We start from the raw sequence: 23,759 nt of genomic DNA on the forward strand, positions 1-23,759 counted from the left end.
CTGTCCCAGTAAGCGGAGAAACGCATCAGGTGACCGGAATTTCGATCGTAGAACGCAGGTGGAACGCAACCGGAAGCCCCGAAACCGGAAGTCACGGCACGCAACTGGGAACAGCACCCCCTGCTTGACTGGATCCAGATACACAGTTTACAGCCACAGGCAGCGGCCCCCCACAGTGTCCATCTCCATACTGGACCCTGCTATACAGCATAAAGGTACTGTCTGCTCATTCCAACCACCACAGTGCGGGGAGCCTAATCGAACTGACAGCACTGTGGGTGTTGTGCTATATATTTCAAGCGCACGGCTGGTAATTAGCCAGATGGGATAAAGGGGGTCATTCTGAGTTGATCGCATGTGCATTGCAGGGGGGGACAGATATAACATGTGCAGAGAGAGTTAGATTTGGGTGGGTTATTTTGTTTCTGTGCAGGGTAAATACTGGCTGCTTTATTTTTACACTGCAATTTAGATTTCAGTTTGAATACACCCCACCCAAATCTAACTCTCTCTGCACATGTTACATCTACCCCTCCTGCACTGCACATGGTTTTGCCCAACTGCTAACAAAATTGCTGCTGCGATCAACTCATAATTAGGCCCAAAATCTCTAGTAGGAGTCTCACCAGTATATTTGAAGTGGACATTCCGTCTATACCCAGAAATCTTGTGAAGTATGGCTATCCAGTAGACCTCAAGCACCTTACTAAACAGCTTTACAGCTAACTGTGCTTCTGCTTAAATACACCTATGTGTTGCAATTAACAGCTAGTTTATGCATGTTTTATTAATGTTTGATTATAAACTAACCAGTTTGACTATATCCAAGACAAGACAGTACTGTCTAGTATTTTAATGTTTCCATGTGTTTAAATATATTTTTTATGAAACATAAAATGGTTAATTGTTAAACCAGCAGCTGAACCAATATTCTAATTCTTGAGCGCCCACATTATTCTTTTTTCCTTTTCATATAATCGTTGGTGGATATCCAGATCCGCCTTGTGTGGGCTGTTGTTAGAATAATTAACTATTAGTCCTAAGTAGCACCCACTTATTTGTTTTTATTGTTTTGCTACTATATAAACATGTCTTCATAGGTCCATATTGCGCCAGCCATTGTTTTGCCATCTGCTAGCGCAGCCATCATCTTTAGTATTGGGATTAAAGCCTGGTACACACTATGACAATCACCTAAATTGTTTTATTGTTTATTGTACTGTATTTATACTTAAAAACAGAAATATGGAATTAGTCTTTTGTGAATGCTCCCCAGCCTGTGAGAGAAGCATTGGAGATGATGACGATGTCCGGAGGAGAGAGCAAAAGGGGTTTGGGAGGAGGCAGAAGGATGGCTGTCCAGCTATCCCCCGCAAATTGGTTTTAAATTCAATGTCTGTGAAAGTATTCACATGTTCATAAATGGCCTTTACCATTACAGGGTTCTTTTGAAGTGATTGCACACAAAAATTACAGAATTATGATATTTCAGCTTTATTTTTTTGTGCCTAGATATGCAAGAGGCAGTCTCTTGCGATTTTATTCCACATCAGTGTTGGGTCTTATATATATTGTGGCCTAAACTCCCAATTCCACTTCTCTGATACATGACCCCAAAGAAACACAAAGTGTTATGAATGTTTTACTACAGGAGTATTATCATATTTGTCATTGCATTGGAAAATTTAAAGACTCTATTATACCGTTTGCTCAAGAACGGGTGTGGATCAATGGTTCAACAATGCTATGGTCGACAGTCATTAGGTTTACTGTTTGCACTATATGGTCGACAAGCATTTGATCAACAGGTACAAAGGGCTGACATTTACAATAGATTGACAGGTCAACAAAGCTTAAGGTCGACAGGTACAAAAGGTCGATGGGACAAAGGTCGATATGACAATGGTCAACACAAATGTTGACACTTTTTTGCCTAAATCTTGTACATTTAATGTTATGTTACCACCATCAGTATAATCGTGTACACTTGCTGGCTCACTTTGTTCACCACGCTTCAGACAAGGGGGTAAATTTACTAAGGTGGGAGTTTTTTAGAACTGGTGATGTTGCCCATAGCAACCAATCAGATTATATCTATTATCTGCTAGAAGCAGCTAGATAAATGATAAGTAGAATCTGATTGGTTGCCATGGGCAACATCACCAGTTCTAAAAATCTCCCACCTTAGTAAATTTACCCCAAGGTGGTGAGCAGGTTACTATTTTCAATAGATGTCCATGTGGATAGTAAATCAAGCAAATGTTGAGAAAACATACGAAACCCCCCCAAGTGTCGACCACTGTAATGTTGACCTTTTGAACCTGTTAACCTTTTCTACCTATCGACCTTAAGCACTGTCGACCATTCATCTGTTGACCTTTTGTACCTGTCAGCCATATGGTGTTAACCTATTGACTGTTGACCAATACACTGTCATTCTGTCATCCGGATACCCTCAAGAACATCAGAGTATTCCTATACACGTAAAGAAGCAAGTGGAAGAGGAAATACAGACTCTTCATAACTAATATATAATTGAACACGATGGGTAATTGCAATGAAATTATGTTTTGATATTCATCATCCTAATGTTGCCACCAAGGGTGTAGCTACCAGAGGTGCTGGCAGTTCAGCTGTTATGGGGCCCAGAGCTGAGAGGGGCCCCCCCTCCTCAGTCACAGTTACATGTGTTATATAACTTTTTCACCATTGGGTGATACATAGGGGCAATTACAAACTTTTGCCATGGGGCCTGCAATACAGTATATCTATGTATGCCCCTGGGCCTGCTAATTGTAATGTGGTGTAAAATGAACTGGATGGCATTATATTATTACATAATATGAACTGGGGCACTGCACTGTGGCACAATATGAAATGGAGGCACAATAGTGTGGCATAATATGAACAGGGGGCACTGTAATGTGGCACAGTATGAAATGGAGGCACTATAGTGTGGCATAATAGGAACTGTGGGCAACACTGTAATGTTGCATAATATGAACTGACGTATGTCCTAATGTGAATTGGGGGTAGTGTGTTGCATTTTGTATACTGATAGTCCTACAGTGTGACATAATGTGAACTAGGGCACTATGATGGTTCATAAAATAAACTACGGCACTACTATGTGGCATAACATTAACTAAGGTGCTACTAGGGTTTACAAAATGAACTATTATGGGCAATAAAATTAACTGCTGTGGAGAGGTCTCTATGTCTCCCTGGAAGCATTGGAGCAGGGGCCCCTTCAAAATGTTACTTTGTTAGCCCAAAAAGTTTTGGCTATGCCCTTGGTTGCCATTAGAAGGGAACAATATATTACGCCTTCTATGGATGATACTATACAGAGACTCACAGATGCCTGTTTAATTTCAAAACTGTATTTAAAGAAAGGTTATCACCAACTGGAACTTGATGAAGAGTCACAACAAATATCAACATTCTCAACTCATGTTGAGTTATGGAGATACAGACTGCTGTCAATTGGAATTTCACATGCAGTAGCAGTGTTTCTGAATGCTATCCATCAAGTTATACAGGCAGTTCAAAATGCCATCAATTACAGTATTGATATTCTGGTTTTTTTGGAGCAAAATGCCAGGAACAGTGTGTAGCTTTTTGTCAATTGTTTCAGTGTCTTCAAGCCAGGAATTTGACGCTGAATACAAATATATGCATATTTCTTCAACAGCAGCTAACATATTTTTTTTCACATTCTCTTAGGATTGGGTGACTCCTGATCTGCAAAAACTTCAGGCTATCACAAGTATGGTAAAACCTAAAAATGCTGGTGAAGTTAAGACACTATTGTTCTCAGTTCATTCTAAATTATACAGCTGTGACATTCTCATTAAGGGAGATCACAAAGAAAAATACCAGAGTCTTCTCAATCAAAAGCATTTGATGACATTCATACTGTAAAGTGAAGTCTGAAGGATAGCGTCACAATGTCATGTTACAAAACTGCGTGGAAAACAGTTTATTGTGGATGATAGTCCTGTGTGGCAGAGAGCTATTTTGACTCCGTTAAATACCCATGGGGATCAACAAATTTTAGTTTGACAGAGATGAAAAAACATTACTCCCAGACAGAAAGGGGCGCTCTTGCAGTAGTTTGGGGTTGTGAATACTTTCAACTTTATTTCATCGGCATTGACTACCACTCAGACTGATCATCAAGTACTGATGACACTCGTTGTTAATCATAAAATCCAAACAGCAAGCTAAAATTACAGTCATACAATTTATCCATCATTCATAAAGTTGGAACTAATAATCCATCAGATTACATGTCTAAACACCCTCTGACTTCTGACATCTTATGAGTTTACTTCAGTGGAGGCATCCTTGAACTTTATTATCATCAATTCAATTCCTGATTGCTGATAGCATCAAAGAGACCTCTTCAGCAGATCTGTATGTTGTAAAGAACTGTTTTATTTCCAATGATTGACAACTGGGGCTGTTTAAATTTTAAACAGATGAGGAACATGACTTTAGAACACAGATTCTCAAACTCTGTCCTCAGAACCCCACACGGTTCATGTTTTGCAGGTCACCTGTAGATTTTTAAAATGTGACAGTTGGAGATGCACGGTGCACCTGCTGGGTGACATGGAAAACGCGAACCGTGCGGGGTCCTGAGGACTGAGTTTGAGATCCACTGCAGTTTAGAGCGATTAATAAACATTGTCAAAACAGTGCATTCATTAGTTCACAGGGGAGACAAAATTGTCATTCCAGCTGTTTTAAGAAGGTGAGTAATTGACATTGTCCATGCCAGTCATTAAGCAATTGTAAAGACCAAACAACTTTTATGCGAAAAGGTATGGTTTCCTCCATGGAGTAACATTGAATCAGAATCCAAAACTGTATGACATGCACCCTTCTTTCTACACAAAATAACACCTTACCATTATGAATGACTGACTTATACAGAAACATACAGTAGAATTTGCAGCAGATAAGGAAGAAGAACTTGGCTCATTTAGTCTTCCCTTTTTTTACCTGTTGGTAAGCTCAACCTTATTTGATCCTTAGGGCTTACTGTATGTAAGACTATCCCAAACATGTTTAAAGGGGATGTGGTTATGTGACTGGCGGTCAGGAGACCGCCGGTAGCAATACCGGTGCTGGCATCCCAAACACTGACTAGCCCTCTGGTCGGGATGCCGATCAACAGGGACTATTCCCACTCATGGGTGTCCATGACACCCATAGAGTGGGAATAGAAACTGTGGTGAGTGCAGCGAGCCATCGAGCACGCTTCCGATGAGCCTGCAAAGGGCTTTGTTGCACCCCCCCCGGCAATCTGACAGATGGGATCCCAGCATCAGTATGGTGACCGGCGATCTCCTAACCACTGGTCACCCGAAACCAACCCGTTTAAATTGCTCTGCTGTCTTACCCTCTACCACCTCTGATGGGAGGCTATTCCACCTATCCACTTCCCTTTCTGTGATGTAATTATCTTTAGTTTCCTTTGACATACAGTACCTACTTCCAATTTCAGTGCATGTCTGATGTTCTAATAATTTGTTAAAACCCTTGATATATTTGAAAGTTTCTATCATATCCCCCATTCCCTTCTCTGCTTCAAACTATACATATTAAGATCTTTTAAGCCCCATATACACGAGATGTGTGCTGAGTGAACTGTCACAGACCGCGGTGCACACATCTCTCCCCCACTCAGCACACAGCACGATGTGTGCTGAGCGAGGGAACGGACGGACGGGCCGCTCAATTCACTCAACAACCTGCTAGATTGTGCCTGCATGCAGGCCAATCTAGTACCAGCTATAGTGATGCGCGGGGCCACGCATTGCTATCGCTGGGGGGCATACACACAGAGAGAGCCATGCTTAACTCCTAAGCAATATATGAATGGGACAAGAGAATTTTATCTGCACACTTAGAAGATAATAAATAGATTTCTCATACCACAGCTTTTTAAAGGACCCCAATATTATTATATCTGTTTATAGATCTTGTTGTCTGGGGGTGCAGCCCTATTACAACTGAAATTTGAAACAAAATCAAAGAGAACCAAGAAGTGGTTGCTCAGTTGGGCACACAAACAAAATTTAGAATAAATTCATATGCATAATAAAACTTAGCTTTTATTGCTTATTCCTTCTAAAAGAGCCCCATTTTCCGTTGAACATACAGCAAAAAGTAGAGGTTAAAATATTTGACACATACAAACAAATAGGTGAGAAAGATCAAAAAATGTGAGTTCAGATAGAATTAAAAAGTGATACCCCCACTGATAACTCCTGCAAGGTGGATTATTTAGAATGATATTTAGGGCTACTGAGAATTCTGTTAGGTCTCCTGATCTCCTAAATAAATTGAGATCTTAATGTGGAGAAAGCAAGTTGCACATAGTAACATTGCACATTGTAACCATAATTGTAATCATTACTGTTCTCATTGGTGACCTTTTGAGAGAATGTAACAACCTGTTCATTCGTTGTTGTAACTTGGAAACGGCATTAGTTACAATTATGTTCTCAGACTAGCTGGGCATATTATAAAGCAACTCCAATACAACAGTATCTCTCCCGCAGTTGTCCCTTAATAAGTATCAATTGATTACATTGGACATACTGTGGTATGATTCCAAAGCTGGAGTATCTCCCCTGCAATATTGTTATCACTGGGCTATATCCATATAGTTTCCACCCTGATTACTACATCAGTTAATTGACAAGAGGAATCATGTATATAAAAATTATATAGGTCAAACACTGAGAGAATAAGTGTCGATTGAAAGTATCACATTGAGATTATGATATGTACTAGTTACGGGATCAGGAGGATGATATCTCTAACACAATTCTTTATATTATTGTATACACACTGTTTCACATGTGGTTGAATCCACTTGTTTGTAGGGGGAATAATGTGTGCAATTGCCGTTGGTCAGCTAGCGATAGTGATGGTATGTTGTAACACTATAACATTGCCAAACCGAATATGATTATAGCAATCATGCACTGGTTAGATGTATCTCATATATTTTCCCCAATGTTCATATAGTCTTAGACTTATAGTGGCCGCACAATGCGGTTATTCAGGAAAACACCATACACTGTGGATGTTCACATTAACCATTAGAGAAATTACACCTTGACAAAACACATTTATTCCCCTACTACTCTCAGGGCTAATCGATGGAGACCGCTACTGACACTTGTTCTTTACTTTGCATAACATCAATATTAGCAGGTGTTAGTGCAGGTCTCTTAAACTTTCATTACACAGGTTCTCAGCCTCGTAAAAGCTGTTATACAGAGAAACGTGCACGTCAGCGTTTCAGCGCCCTGCGACGCTCCTTTATTGTTTTATGCAATGGTGTATAAATAAATAATAATGAAAGCACAGAAACAAAATAGCCCACCCAAATCTAACTCTCATTGCAAATATTATATCTGCCACACCTGCAGTGCACATGGTTTTGCCCAACTGCTAACAAATTTGATGCTGCGATCAACTCTGAATTACCCCCATTGTGTTCTAGCAAAACAAAATGTAGTACACAAGGACATGAATGCTTTTTTCCAAATTCCAATGACTATAGTAATTTCAAGAAGATATTGATTGAACAAAAAATAGGAATTTAATACCTACCGGTAATTCCTTTTCTCCTAATCCGTAGTGGATACTGGGGATCTGTACTTTAGTACCATGGAGTATAGATCGGATCCACTGGAGCCTGGCACTTTAAAACCTTTAGTGTGTGTATGTGTGTGCTGGCTCCTCCCCTCTATGCCCCTCCTGCTAGACTCAGTCTAGGAAAACTGTGCCCGAGGAGACAGACATACCATGAGAGGAAAAACAAACACAACAGCGATGCATCAACAAGCCAACACACAACCATAACCAAAAGAAGGGCGCTAACCAGAACAGAGGATAGCAACACCAACCTAACCAGGATAGCACCGCCATCCAAACAACATAAAGGGACCGCAATAGCGGGCCAACCAAATACTTACTCAGGTAAGCAGGAATCGAAGCACTGAGGTGGGTGCCCAGTATCCACTATGGACAAGGAGAAAAGGAATTACCGGTAGGTATTAAATTCCTATTTTCTCTTACGTCCTAGTGGATTGTGGGGATCTGTCCTTTAGTACCATGCGGAAGTCCCAAAGCTCCTCAAATGGGTGGCAGAGTGCTGAGACCCCTGTAAAACTGCCTGACCACACTGAAGGTAATTCTTGGCCAAGGTGTCAAACCGACAGAATTTAACAAAAGTGTTCGAACCAGACCAAGTTGCAGCTCAACACAACTGTAAGGCCGAGACACCCCGGGCAGGCACCCAGGAAGAGCCCACAGACCTCGTCGAGTGGGCCTGAATAGACATTGGCAAAGGCAGAGCTGCAAAAGTATATACCTGTTGAATGGTCAACCTGAGCCAACGAGCAATTGATTGCTTAGAAGCCGGACGACCAATCTTGGTGGCATCATAAAGGATAAAAAGCGAATCAGATTTCTGATGACAAGCCATTCTCTTGACATAAATCTTCAGAGCCCTCGCAACATCAAAGGACTCTGGCCCAATGGAAGCATTAGACAACATGGGAACCACAATGGGTTGATTGACATGAAAAGCTGAAACCACTTTTGCCAAAAACTGAGGACGGGTCCTAAGTTCCACCCTGTCTTCATGAAAAATCAAATAAGGGCTCTTACAGGATAAGGCCCCCAATTCAGAGACACGTCTGGCAGACGCCAATGCTAATAACATCACTGTCTTCCAGGTGAGAAATTTTAACTCCACCCTATGTAAGTGTTCAAACCAGTCCGATTAAAGAAAGGACAGAACCACATTGAGATCCCACGGAGCTGTAGGAGGTACGGAGGGCGGTTGCATATGAAGAACTCCTTTTAGGAAAGTTTGTACTTCCGGCAACATGGCCAGTTATTTCTGGAAGAAGATAGAGAGCGCCGAAATCTGGACCTTGATGAAGCCTAAACATAGGAGCATATCCACTCCCGCTTGCAGGAAAAGTAGAAAACGACCAATTGTAAATTCCACAGGAGACACCTTTCTACTTTCACTCTAGGAAACATACTTTTTCCAGATACGATGATAATGTTTTGATGTAACCATCTTCCTGGCCTGGACCATGGTGGAAATAACCCTGGAGGGAAGACCTTTTCTTGCTAGAATCTCCTTCTCAACTTCCAAGCAAACGTAGCTACTGTAAGTCTGGATAGACGAACAGAACTTGTTAAAGAGCCATGGTTAGGAGGTCCGAGTACCACGCCCGTCAAGGCCAATTCGGGGCAATTAGAATTGCTTGAACGCTTTCCCTTCTTAGTCTTTTTAGAACCCTTGGGATTAGCAGTAGAGGAGAGAACAGATACACAAACTGGTACGTCTAAGGTGTCGTTAGCGCGTCCAATGCTACAGCCTGCTGATCCCTCATTCTGGAACAGTTACGGCATAGCTTCTTGTTGAGATGAGAAGCCATCAGATCTATCTGCAGACAACCCCACCAGTGACTTAACTGTTGAAACACCAAGGGATGCATGCCCCATACCCTCGGATGGAGGTCATGCCTGCTGAGGACGTCTGCTTCCCAGTTGTCCACTCCTGGAATGAATATGGCTGAGATGGCCCCTGAGTTGGCCTCCACCCAGAGGAGGATTTTTGACACTTCTCGCATCACCGCTCTGCTTCTTGTTCCCCCTTGACGGTTTATGTACGCCACCTCCGTGGCATTGTCCGATTGAACCTGGATCACATGATCCCTCAGGAGACAGAAAGCTTGCAGAAGGGCATTGTAAATTGCCCTGGGTTCCAGGATGTTTATCGGCAGAGTAAATTCCTGACTTGACCATATCCCCTGGAACTGGGCCCCTTGGGTCACAGCCCCCCAACACCGGAGGCTGGCATCCGTGGTCAGTAGAATCCATGATTGAATATTGAAATTCCTGCCTACTACCAGGTGAGGAACTTGTAGCCACCATAATAAAGAAATCCGGACTTTCGGAGATAAGGTGACTTCCTGATGCATGTGATGGTGACCCCAACCATTTGTCCAGCAGATCCAGCTGAAATGGGCGGGCATGAAACCTGCCATATCGGATTGCCTCGTAAGCAGCAACCATCTTGCCCAGCAACCGTATGCAAAGATGTATGGACACCTTGCGAGGACGGAGCACTGAGCGGACCAAAGCCTGGATAGCTAAGGCTTTGTCCATCGGAAGAAACATTTCTTGAGACACTGTATCCAGTATCATTCTCAGGAATTGGAGATGTTGTGTCGGTTCCAGGTGAGATTTCTGGAAGTTTAGGATCCACCCATGATCCGTAAGCACATGAGTTGTCAGATCAATGCTGTGCAATAGACGCTCCCTGGACATAGCCTTTATCAGGATATCATCCAAGTAGGGGACTATGTTGACTCCCATCATGTGCAGTTTCAGCATCATCTCCGTCATGACAGTGGTGAAGACCCTCAGAGCTGTGGACAGGCAAAAAGGCAAGGCCTGAAACTGGAAATGGTCATCCAAGATGGTGAACCTTAGGTAAGGGAATGTGCAGGTAAGCATCCTTGACATCTAGGGATACCAGGAATTCCCCCTCTTCCAGACCGGACACCACTGCCCGCAGGGATTCCATCTTGAATTTGAACACCCGCAGATACGGGTTTAGAGACTTCCGGTATAAGATGGGTCACACCGAACCATCTGGTTTTGGAACGACAAAAAGACTGGAGTAAAAACCCATGTCGCATAACAGAGGAGGTACTGGGACCACCACCCCTGTCTGCAAAAGTTTTTTAATAGCCTCTTGCAAGGTAACTCTTGCTGCGCATAAAACTGGCAAGCCCGATTTGAAAAATCTGTGAGGAGGAAGTGCTTGAAATTCCAGCCGGTATCCCTGGGAAATGAGGTCCCTCACCCATGGATCCTGGCCGGACTTTGCCCACATGTGGGCAAAGTGTTGAAGGCGAGCACCCACCTGAAACTCACTTTGCTGCTGGGGCCAACCGTCACGCAGAAGGCTTAGCGGCAGGGGATCCGGTTGTCTGGTCCAGGGAGGCAGCAGCTGCAGGTTTACGGGACTTACCACGAGATCCCCTCGGAGTGGTGGAGACGCCCCAGCCCCTGCCTCTGAACCTTGCCACACGAAAGGACTGCAAGGAGGGACCTGTGTAAGAACATTTAGTAGGTGTCGCAGCCGACGGCAGATAGGTAGACTTACCGCCGTTGCCTGGGAAATCCATTTATTTCATTCGTCCCCAAACAAGGCATCACCTGTAAAGGGAAGATTTTCTACACCCTTTTTGGAATCAGCGTCCGCTCTGCGTGCTGAAACTGCCATAGCAGTAGTGTGGCCATTTACAGTATCTTACACAATTCCTTTATAGCCTCGCTCATAAAATTAGCAGCATCCTGTATGTGTTGCAGCAGAGTAATGACCTCATCCTGGGGCAGATTGTCTAATCCATTAATAATATTATCAGATCACTTGACCATTGCCCTGGAAATCCACCCACAAACTATTGTGGGGCACTGTGCTATGCCCGCTGCTGTATAAATTGCCTTGAGATTAGTCTCAATTTTATGGACAGACGGCTCTTTTAGGTATATAGCCCCTGGCATCGGCAGTACCAATTTCTTAGACAGTCTGGACACAGGCGTATCTACTGACAGGGGGTTTTTCCTATACCTTCCTGTCCTCAGCTGGGAGGGGAAAGGTAGCTAAAAACCTCTGAGGAATTTAAAATTTCTTATCGGGGTTTAACCATGCTTCCCTGGCCAGGGAGTTTAACTTTTTAGACACAGGAAAAGTTGCTGAGTTCTTTGGTCTAACATTAAAGTACAACTCCTCATCTGGTTTTGCCGCCTGATCTGGTATGTGAAGAACCTCTCTTACAGCAAAAATGAGGTCCTCTACCCTTGGGGACAGAGAGCTATCCTCATCCATATGATCATCATCCACATCGGGCTGATCAAAATCAGAATCAGACTGGATCACTTGTGGCAGTGAGCGTTTATGTGAAACCAACAGAGGGGGCTGAGAAGCCTTTCTGGTATCTGCTGCTTTTGCAATACAAGCAATAGACTGTTGTACACCTGTCTCTCCTTTTTAGCTGCAGCTCATTCTGAATTAACATTCTGAATCATGCTTTTAAAAGTATCTAGCCAGTCAGGTGCCTGTGAACTGTGTCCCTGAGGAGATAAAGAACATTGCAACGTTACAAGCAGCACACATAACCATGTCAACAGACATCTTGACACAACTGTAATATAGCGCAGCTCACTGGAAACACCCCCACACAGACCCTAGAGAGCCCCTGGAGTGACACTGAGGAGCGGAGACCAGCACACAGAACACAGCAGCATAGTGTGTGAAATAATGTGTATAACCTGCTAAAAGTGCAGAGGCACTACCGCTGGAGTGATCCCCCCCTGCTATGATCTTCTGGTACCAGTACAGAGTCTGTAACAGCGTGGGTCAGTTGAGGAGCAGCATACATGCAGCCTTGATGATCCGCAGCAGCAGGAAATGGCGCCTTCCCGCCTCTGGTCCCGCTCCAGGAAGCCACGCCCCTAGCAATGGCACACGGTCCCTCACAATATTATACTGGCCATGTGTATATTTCATATGTATAACAGCACAGACAAGCCCTAAGGGGCAGTGAGCACTGCGGGGCATGAGCCCTGAGCCAGTTTTGTCTGCAGTGGGCACCGCAGCTCGTGGCCCGTGACCACCACGCGACATGCCGCCAAACCTGCACCAGGGACCCGCTAACAGTGAACCCCGGTGTAACACTCACCATACTTCGATCCTCAGCATCTGTTAGAGGGTGGCAGCTAGCTGCTGGCGTGGGCACACATACTAACGATGTGTGATCAGCACTTCAGTAGCTCAGTGTCCTGTCAGCTGGGATTACGAACCATTAACCCTCAGGAGGTTGGTTCCATCCCCCCCTCTAAGTCCCACGAAGCAGGTAGCCTGTTTGCCAACCAGTACTACCTGAAAATAACTAAAATTAAAAAAAAGGAAACTCTCTGGAGCTCCAGAGAAATGCACCCGGCTCCTTGGGCACATTTTTCTAAACGGAGTCTGGTAGGAGGGGCATAGAGGGGAGCAGCTAGCACACACATACACACACTAAAGGTTTTAAAGTGCCAGGCACCAGTGGACCAGATCTATACCCCACGGTACTAAAGTACAGATCCCCAGTATCCACTAGGATGTAGCAGAAATTAAATTTTATTAAAAAAAAGAAGAGGTATCTATATCTATCTATCTATCTATCTATCTATCTATCTATCTATCTATCTATCTATCTATCTATCTATCTATCAATCACTGTAGAAAGATAGTTTATGTGCATTATCAAATAGCATTAATATGAGGTAGTGCATCTTCAATCCATCAGCACAGAAAGTAGAGAAAGGGAGATGATGAAGAAATAATGATGTCTGTGTCTACCTGTAATAATGCATGTACTACTAACAAGAAATAAAATACATAATCATCATACTTGATGCTTCATTGCTATAAGAAAATATACTGTAACATCAGAACATAACAGTCTTCAATTATCCGGGTAAACAATAAGTACAGATTCTAGGAATAATACTACAAAATGGTTTAGAAATTATATTTTCACACTGAAGCTAGCATGACTAAAGTCTTACTCAGATGCCTGAAACACTCATGATACTTGTTAATGTTGATTTGTGCATCTCTAAGACTATAAGGAGAGATGGCAAAATCTGAAGAGATACACTGTGTGAAAGTGTAAGTAAGCATTACATCAAATTGAGAGTATAATGGTCTGCAGTGAAGATCAGAGTTCAGTAGATGAAAGAGTAGGTAAACTGAGGGAAAGCTAGAACAAACCAAGGTCAGGTTAGGTGTCCAGTAAGGCAGAATCATTACCAAAGGGTTAATGCAGAGGTAACTCCAAGGACAAGCTTGTAATGGTACACGTGTAGACAATGACAAAATGAAGTAGAAACAGCAGCAACTACTGTAGATAATTGGGCAAGAACAAAAACATTTGGCAAAGGAGGAAGTGACAGGCCTTGTTTATGTAGGATGTCAGGTGGTGGAACATCATGCAAAATCATCAAGTACAGTATGCTGAGTTGGACACAAGGCAAGGAAAGGAGCTGTCTGATGGAGTAGTTCAGTCAGCAAAACAGGAGCCCTACATTTGTATCCTCACATAGAGCCAGATTAAAACACCATGAGGATTTAGCCATGATAGTACCTGCTATCTATCAATAAACCAACACCACTGACTAAGTTACTGGACTATTCATAGTTTGAGCCATATGCTATTGTGTGCTTATTTTACGCTGCAATATCAACACCCACAAACACATCATTTCCAAAACTTACAGTACCATTCATTTAAAGTACTAAAGCTATTCATGTCCCCAACCTTATTTCTCCTTTTTCCTCCTTGTATTCCACTTTATGACATGTATATACCTAAATACATATAGCCTCCAGACAACTAGCACTGAGTATACTTATGTCCTCCCAAATAAGCATAAATATATAAAACAGGCCCTTGCCTCCCTAGTCCACTATCAAATTCTCTGTATGTGGCAGTGGTGTGCAACAGATAGCCCGGTTAGCCTTCAATTGCGGAACCCAGGTAGCTGTTACAGATCTAAATGGAGTAGACATCGGTCAAGAGTCCTCATCTGTACAATACAGCATACCAGAGGAGCAGGTACTACAGTGTGCACTCCCTCTTCGTCTGCGGGCAGGACACAGAGCAGTGAATTGAGGAAGGTGTCAATGACATATTGGGAAAGCGTGAGAAGCATATGTGGAGGGTTGATAGGTATGAGAAAGGCATGTTGTGAGTTCTAAGTAACATGTTCCCTCAATAATAACAGTTTTGGTGTATATGTGAGGAATTGAGTGCATATAGGTGGTCATTCCGAGTTGATCGCTAGCTGCAATTGTTTGCAGCGCAGCGATCAGGCTAAAAAACGGCAGTTCTGTGCATGCGTATGCGGAACAATGCGCATGCGCAACGTACGGGCACAACGAACAATGTAGTTTTGCGCAGGGTCTAGCGAAGCATTTCAGTCGCACTGGTGGCCGCAGTGTGGTTGACATGAAGTGGGCGTTTCTGTGTGTCAACTGACCATTTTCAGGGAGTGTTCGGAAAAACGCAGGCGTGCCAGGAAAAACGCAGGCGTAGCTGGGCGAACGCTGGGCGGGTTTGTGACGTCAAAACAGGAACTGAACAGTCTGAAGTGATCGCAAGGTTTTGAGCTACTCTGAAACTGCACAAAAAAACTTTGTAGCCGTTCTGCGATCCTTTCGTTCGCACTTCTGCTAAGCTAAAATACACTTCCAGTGGGCGGCGGCATAGCGTTTGCACGGCTGCTAAAAACTGATAGCGAGCGATCAACTCGGAATGACCACCATACTGTAGATGTATTTTGTGGCAAGTGGGACATGTTATTTTGAAGCAAGTAAAGGGTCAATGAGGGCATTTGGAGATCTGTGATTCATTCCAAGGTACTTTTTGTACTGTTTTTCATTCTTGAATTTAAGTGTAGTGTCTGACCCATTGAGGTAGAAGGGCTTTTGAAGTATATCAGGTTGCTCATCTCATGGTCTATGGCAACCATCTCTGCAACCTTTCTTACAGTAGTAGCATGAATTTATTTTCTTACTCCTCTGTTAAAAGCAAATGGCAAACGTATCAAGAACCTTGAAGAGTAAACCAGGTCATGTTATGCTAGGAGATCTTTCATGTGTGATTTTACAGTTTGTTAGTTGTGGGGCAGCACAGTATAAGATGCTGACATGTCTCTGTCTACATTCAGAGGAAGAACTGCTAATTAGAATTAATTTGTTGGCTATCATGATAGTCTGGGTGCCTGCTAAATATTGAATATAGATTAGTGTTAGGAGGCTGAGCTATTTGAATTTGCAACAACGGCATGTGATGTTTTGCCAGCTAATAAAGATTAATTATGATATTATTTTGGAGGAAAGGAATTGATACAAGCTCCCGGGAACACTTAGCGGCACAGTAAATAGCCGTCAAAAGCAGTATGTTTCTTTCAGCTACTAATGAACTGGAGCACTCTGTATATATCTCCTTGACACTGCAATGGTTTCATCCCGTCAGATCAGCAATCAGCATATGTTCTGTTAGTCGACTAACAATGTGCAGGGTTTCCCGTCAATTTGCAAGTAGATAAAAACATCATTTATGTAAAAATAATGAGAACAGAATTTTGTTATGTTGAACCTAATGTTTCCCAAACAACTGTGAACTTTAAATAGACAGCAGCTGTTAATAAAAAATGTGTCATTACTTATTTGATTATGGCAGCTACATGTACATGTGCCCAAGCAAAGGGGAAAAGCCATTTTATGGGCTGAACCCAGGGCTGTAACTAGGGTGGTACAGATGGTGCTTTGAACACAGCACATATGCCCTGTGGGCAGAGAACCTGCCGCATCCACCCTCAATAGCCTATGTACTATGTGCCAATGCCAGCTCTAGCACTGCCTGCTGTAATGTATGTAGAGGTGCACCTGGTTCCTTCTCTGCCGGGTGCTTCCTACATACATTACATTGGGCAGGGCTGCAGCTGCTCGTCCATGAGCTCCATCCCCTCCCGGCTGCCCCATCTCCTGCAGTGTCTCTTGGGACTGGGAGAGACATCATGACATCTTTCCTAGTCCAGTACCACAGTGTCCTGCGCTGAGGAACTGCAGCGTTTGGGTGAGCAGCAGGACTGGAGAGTCAAGACTAAGGCAGGCCAGCAGCTAAGTGAAGGGACACTGATTCTATAGTGCTATGTGGGTGTAATGTGTAAGGGGCATTGCTGTGTGGGCATAATGTGTAAGGGGCACTACTACTGTGTGAGCGTAATGTGTAAGAGGCATAATTCGATTTGGAGGTACTATTGTGTGACCATGCTCTTTCCCAACGAGACCACGTCCTTTTTCTGGCGTGTGCTCTCCCTTTTTAAAATGGTAGCGGGGACGCCAATGAACTTTCTAGCACAGGGTACCAAAATCTCTGGTTACAGCACTGGCTGCACCAATATAAATTAGAATTTACTAGGAACTGAGGCATCGAGCACAAAGTGAAGGTACAAATAAACAAGATTGAATATTGCTGCAGCCCACGGATTCCTCCATTGTGTCTAGTTGATGGCTCTACTATGAGTATTTGGAAGGCCACAGTCTCTGTTATTTTCAAAAAGATAGCAGTGCAGCAAAATTAAAATATGTATTTGTTTATTTATTTTGAAGGGCTGAGACAATTAAAGGACTGACAAACTTCAGACTACAATTTTCTAAACTATTACTAAATATATTGCTTAACTGTATCCTATTCTCTCTATTTATAGGTAGTAGATACCAGCCCTATATGTTCAATGGGACACCATTTTCTCCTTTTCAAGGGGCACTTTCTATGTAATTTTAGACACAGTTCTACCTATGTAATAATGCATGAACATATACACGAAGGGCCTTATTCATCTTCAGTTGCAGTTTTGTTAATTTAGCAAAGCTGTAACTGCTAGCAGTGACATGCTAGGGGCCGCCCAGCACAGGGCAGGGCCACCCAGCATGCAAATGGCCGCCAGCGATGTGATCACAATTCGATTGTGATCGCATCGCTATCTCAAAAAACAAGGGTAGCCCCCTGCCCACGTAGCCTAGCTGCAAAGGCAGACGCACCACCGCCATGTTTTGCTTCGAAGAGGCCATGTGTGATGTCACACGACTGCCCCGAAAATGGTTGGATTCACCCCCATTTTCGCTGCACCGCCCCCCGCAACAACACATCACAGCCCCTCGAACGCCTCGAACGCCTCTGACAGAGACGTTTGCATCACTGAGATACGATTGCATCTCGCTGGGCCTGCGCGTGTGCACTGACCCGAAAATCGTCCAGATTGATCGCATCTCAGTAGCAACTGCTACTGAATAAGGCCCTAAATACAGTCCCAATGTCCATTCATTCTTATTATCATCAGAATCCCACAAAAGCATGTGTTACTGAGTTATCATTGAGTCAACTGTCCCATCATTGAGTCAACTGTCCCAGTAATCATTACTGATGACTGGGACAGGTCCAAAAACATATTTGGGCATTTTTTTATTACGTGTGAGGCAGACAATTAGTTCTATTTATTCAAGTTATGATTGTAAATCAGTTTTTATTATGCCTGCTAAAGAGTTTATTTATCACTCTGACATTGCTGAAAGGTGGACCTAACATTCTATATCGTCAGTCACTGCAGCAGAATAGGATGTTGTATAGTACCCCCTTATAAAGTTTTAAAAAGCCTTCACCGGTAGAATAACACTTTGCCAAAATGTTGTTGTATTTTACATTCCTGCTGGTAGCCGGCATATTAAGTGCCACCCTACAGGGAGAGGTGAGTCTTCTCTGCTTTATTTCCTTTCTGAAGTCTTAGTAGTGATTATAATACCATCCTGTACTTAGTGTTTTGCAGCATAATAAATTGAACATATCTTGTAGTTTCTATAGCAGGCTATGGGGTGGCAAAACGCAGCGGTAATAGAGGGATAAACGGAGAAATCAGTAATTTTTCAGTGCTTTCTCTATTTTTTAATAAAAAAAAAGTGTTGCTAACCCTTGGCCCCAGCAATAAAGCCAAATAAAAGAGTAATCATTGCTTTATTAATAGATAGATTTACAATACTTTTAAACGTGTTGACCATTTTTGGACAGAACACTTAACAGCTTACTATCAAATAGCCTGACCACTGAGACTGTTGAACAGCGAACCTAAAAACGGACATAAAAGACTGGTAGAGCAAATAAGAAAAATATATAGACATCAGGAGAAAGAAGTACCTTAAGGTATGTGCTTTTCACACTGGGATAATAGTCTCAGGGCTCTAAATGTTGCTAACAATATAGGGGGTAGTGGTCAACGGGAAGTCCTCAACCTGGTCCCCAGTAGTTAGCGGAATACCACAAGGGTCCGTACTCAGACCGCTACTGTTCAACATATTTATCAATGACCTAGAAATAGTCCTGGAAAGCACAGTGTCAATCTTTGCAGATGATACTAAACTGTGTAAGGTAATTAGTTCAGAATTGGATGTGGAGTCCTTACAGAATGATCTATCTAAACTTGAACTCTGGGCGTCTACATGGAAAATGAGGTTCAATACAGACAAATGCAAGGTTATGCATTTTGGGACTAAAAACAAACTTGCATCCTACATATTAAATGGGGAACGCCTAGGGGAAACAGAGTTGGAAAAAGATTTGGGGGTATTCATTGATAATAGGCTTAATAACCGTACACAATGTCAAAACGCAGTAAAGAAGGCAAGTAAGGTGCTAGCGTGCATAAAAAGGGGAATTGAGACAAGGGACTCGGATGTAATCATGCCGCTGTATAAGGCATTGGTACGTCCGCACCTGGAATATTGTGTTCAGTTTTGGGCACCATTGTATAAAAAAGACATCAGTGAACTCGAAAGTGTTCAAAGGCGAGCTACTAAATTGATTAAAGGCCTAGAAGGACTAGACTATAAGGAAAGACTTACTAGGCTGAATACAGTATGTATACACTAGAAAAGAGGCGCCTAAGAGGAGATATTATTAATATCTTCAAATATGTAAAGGGACATCACATAGAGTTATCAGAGGAATTATTTATTAAAAGAACACAGTTTAGGACATGTGGGCACTCGCTGCGACTGGAGGAGAGAAAGTTCCGAACGCAACGGAGGAAAGGGTTCTTCACTGATAGGGCAATCAGGATGTGGAATTCCCTGCCAGGGAAGGTGGTAATGGCGGACTCTGTAATTGGATTTAAAAAAGGAATGGATACATTTCTGAATGAAAAAGCTATCCAAGGTTATAATACTTAAATTATAAACGTGGTTAATCCGGGGGTAACATGAGTTATAGTAGCTAACTAGTCATAAAACATTATTTAGCAAGTATGTAGAATCATCACAACTTAAAACAGGTTGAACACGATGGGCAATTTGCCTCTATTCAACCTCAAATACTATGTTACTATGTTACTATAAAACTATCAATAAATTAGTTTTTACTAGAGATGAGCGGGTTCGGTTCCTCGGAATCCGAACCCGCCCGAACTTCAGGTTTTTTTACACGGGGCCGAGCGACTCGGATCTTCCCGCCTTGCTCGGTTAACCCGAGCGCGCCCGAACGTCATCATCATCCCGCTGTCGGATTCTCGCGAGGCTCGTATTCTATCGCGAGACTCGGATTCTATATAAGGAGCCGCGCGTCGCCGCCATTTTCACACGTGCATTGAGATTGATAGGGAGAGGACGTGGCTGGCGTCCTCTCCGTTTAGACTAGAGTACTAGAGAGAGACACAAATTTTGGGGAGCATATTATTAGGAGGAGTACTACTTGCTGCTGATAGTGTGACCAGTGACCACCAGTTTAATTAATCCGTTCTCTGCCTGAAAAAAAACGATACACAGTGTGACACAGTCACATACCATATCTGTGCTCAGCCCAGTGTGCTGCATCATATGTAATACTGTATATCATTATCTGACTGTGCTGAGTGCTCACTGCTCACACAGCTTAATTGTGGGGGAGACTGGGGAGCAGTTATAGCAGGAGTACATATTTTAAGTACAGTGCTTTTGCTGCCAGAGTGCCACTGCCAGTGTGACTGACCAGTGACCACTGACCACCAGTATTGTGATTGTCTGCTGACCACCAGTATATTGTGATTGTCTGCCTGAAAAAGTTAAACACTCGTTGTGTGGTGTTTTTATAAACGCATTCTGCAGACAGTGTCCAGCAGGTCCGTCATTACATAATATATACCTGTCCGGCTGCAGTACTAGTGTGATATATATATATTTTAATTTTTATCTCATTATCATCCAGTCTATATTAGCAGCAGACACAGTACGGTAGTCCACGGCTGTAGCTACCTCTGTGTCGGCAGTCGCTCGTCCATCCATAATTGTATACCACCTACCCGTGTGTGTTTTTTTTCTATCTTCTTGATACTAGTAGCTTACTTTAGGAGTCTGCAGTGCTGAGTCTGACAGACAGTGTCCAGCAGGTCCGTCATTACATAATATATACCTGTCCGGCTGCAGTACTAGTGTGATATATATATATATTTTAATTTTATCTCATTATCATCCAGTCTATATTAGCAGCAGACACAGTACGGTAGTCCACGGCTGTAGCTACCTCTGTGTCGGCAGTCGCTCGTCAATCCATAAGTATACTAGTATCCATCCATCTCCATTGTTTACCTGAGGTGCCTTTTAGTTGTGCCTATTAAAATATGGAGAACAAAAATGTTGAGGTTCCAAAAATAGGGAAAGATCAAGATCGACTTCCACCTCGTGCTGAAGCTGCTGCCACTAGTCATGGCCGAGACGATGAAATGCCAGCAACGTCGTCTGCCAAGGCCGATGCCCAATGTCATAGTACAGAGCATGTAAAATCCAAAACACCAAATATCAGTAAAAAAAGGACTCAAAAATCTAAAATAAAATTGTCGGAGGAGAAGCGTAAACTTGCCAATATGCCATTTACCACACGGAGTGGCAAGGAACGGCTGAGGCCCTGGCCTATGTTCATGGCTAGTGGTTCAGCTTCACATGAGGATGGAAGCACTCAGCCTCTCACTAGAAAAATGAAAAGACTCAAGCTGGCAAAAGCACAGCAAAGAACTGTGCGTTCTTCGAAATCCCAAATCCACAAGGAGAGTCCAATTGTGTCGGTTGCGATGCCTGACCTTCCCAACACTGGACGTGAAGAGCATGCGCCTTCCACCATTTGCACGCCCCCTGCAAGTGCTGGAAGGAGCACCCGCAGTCCAGTTCCTGATAGTCAGATTGAAGATGTCAGTGTTGAAGTACACCAGGATGAGGAGGATATGGGTGTTGCTGGCGCTAAGGAGGAAATTGACAAGGAGGATTCTGATGGTGAGGTGGTTTGTTTAAGTCAGGCACCCGGGGAGACACCTGTTGTCCGTGGGAGGAATATGGCCAGTGACATGCCTGGTGAAAATACCAAAAAAATCAGCTCTTCGGTGTGGAAGTATTTCAACAGAAATGCGGACAACATTTGTCAAGCCGTGTGTTGCCTTTGTCAAGCTGTAATAAGTAGGGGTAAGGACGTTAACCACCTCGGAACATCCTCCCTTATACGTCACCTGCAGCGCATTCATAATAAGTCAGTGACAAGTTCAAAAACTTTGGGCGACAGCGGAAGCAGTCCACTGACCAGTAAATCCCTTCCTCTTGTAACCAAGCTCACGCAAACCACCCCACCAACTCCCTCAGTGTCAATTTCCTCCTTCCCCAGGAATGCCAATAGTCCTGCAGGCCATGTCACTGGCAATTCTGACGAGTCCTCTCCTGCCTGGGATTCCTCCGATGCATCCTTGCGTGTAACGCCTACTGCTGCTGGCGCTGCTGTTGTTGCTGCTGGCAGTCGATGGTCATCCCAGAGGGGAAGTCGTAAGCCCACTTTTACTACTTCCACCAAGCAATTGACTGTCCAACAGTCCTTTGCGAGGACGATGAAATATCACAGCAGTCATCCTGTTGCAAAGCGGATAACTGAGGCCTTGACAACTATGTTGGTGTTAGACGTGCGTCCGGTATCCGCCGTTAGTTCACAGGGAACTAGACAATTTCTTGAGGTAGTGTGCCCCCGTTACCAAATACCATCTAGGTTCCACTTCTCTAGGCAGGCGATACCGAGAATGTACACGGACGTCAGAAAAAGACTCACCAGTGTCCTAAAAAATGCAGTTGTACCCAATGTCCACTTAACCACGGACATGTGGACAAGTGGAGCAGGGCAGGGTCAGGACTATATGACTGTGACAGCCCACTGGGTAGATGTATGGACTCCCGCCGCAAGAACAGCAGCGGCGGCACCAGTAGCAGCATCTCGCAAACGCCAACTCTTTCCTAGGCAGGCTACGCTTTGTATCACCGGTTTCCAGAATACGCACACAGCTGAAAACCTCTTACGGCAACTGAGGAAGATCATCGCGGAATGGCTTACCCCAATTGGACTCTCCTGTGGATTTGTGGCATCGGACAACGCCAGCAATATTGTGTGTGCATTAAATCTGGGCAAATTCCAGCACGTCCCATGTTTTGCACATACCTTGAATTTGGTGGTGCAGAATTATTTAAAAAACGAGAGGGGCGTGCAAGAGATGCTGTCGGTGGCCAGAAGAATTGCGGGACACTTTCGGCGTACAGGCACCACGTACAGAAGACTGGAGCACCACCAAAAACGCCTGAACCTGCCCTGCCATCATCTGAAGCAAGAAGTGGTAACGAGGTGGAATTCAACCCTATATATGCTTCAGAGGTTGGAGGAGCAGCAAAAGGCCATTCAAGCCTATACAATTGAGCACGATATAGGAGGTGGAATGCACCTGTCTCAAGCGCAGTGGAGAATGATTTCAACGTTGTGCAAGGTTCTGCTGCCCTTTGAACTTGCCACACGTGAAGTCAGTTCAGACACTGCCAGCCTGAGTCAGGTCATTCCCCTCATCAGGATTTTGCAGAAGAAGCTGGAGACATTGAAGGAGGAGCTAACACATGGCGATTCCGCTAGGCATGTGGGACTTGTGGATGGAGCCCTTAATTCGCTTAACAAGGATTCACGGGTGGTCAATCTGTTGAAATCAGAGCACTACATTTTGGCCACCGTGCTCGATCCTAGATTTAAAACCTACCTTGGATCTCTCTTTCCGGC

General features: G+C 43.6%; 1 protein-coding gene across 1 annotated transcript in view; it reads left to right on the forward strand.

Annotated features, from left to right (window-relative positions):
* LOC135055366 (cadherin-like protein 26) overlaps nucleotides 1-23,759 on the forward strand; it is a 126,716-nt gene continuing 102,957 nt past the window's right edge. Inside the window, exon 1 of the mRNA XM_063959334.1 lies at nucleotides 1-215. The gene's annotated coding sequence lies outside the window, so the exon portion shown is untranslated. The remainder of the gene's footprint in view (nucleotides 216-23,759) is intronic.

This window comes from Pseudophryne corroboree, chromosome 3 (genome assembly GCF_028390025.1).
Source record: "Pseudophryne corroboree isolate aPseCor3 chromosome 3, aPseCor3.hap2, whole genome shotgun sequence".
NCBI lineage: Eukaryota > Metazoa > Chordata > Amphibia > Anura > Myobatrachidae > Pseudophryne > Pseudophryne corroboree.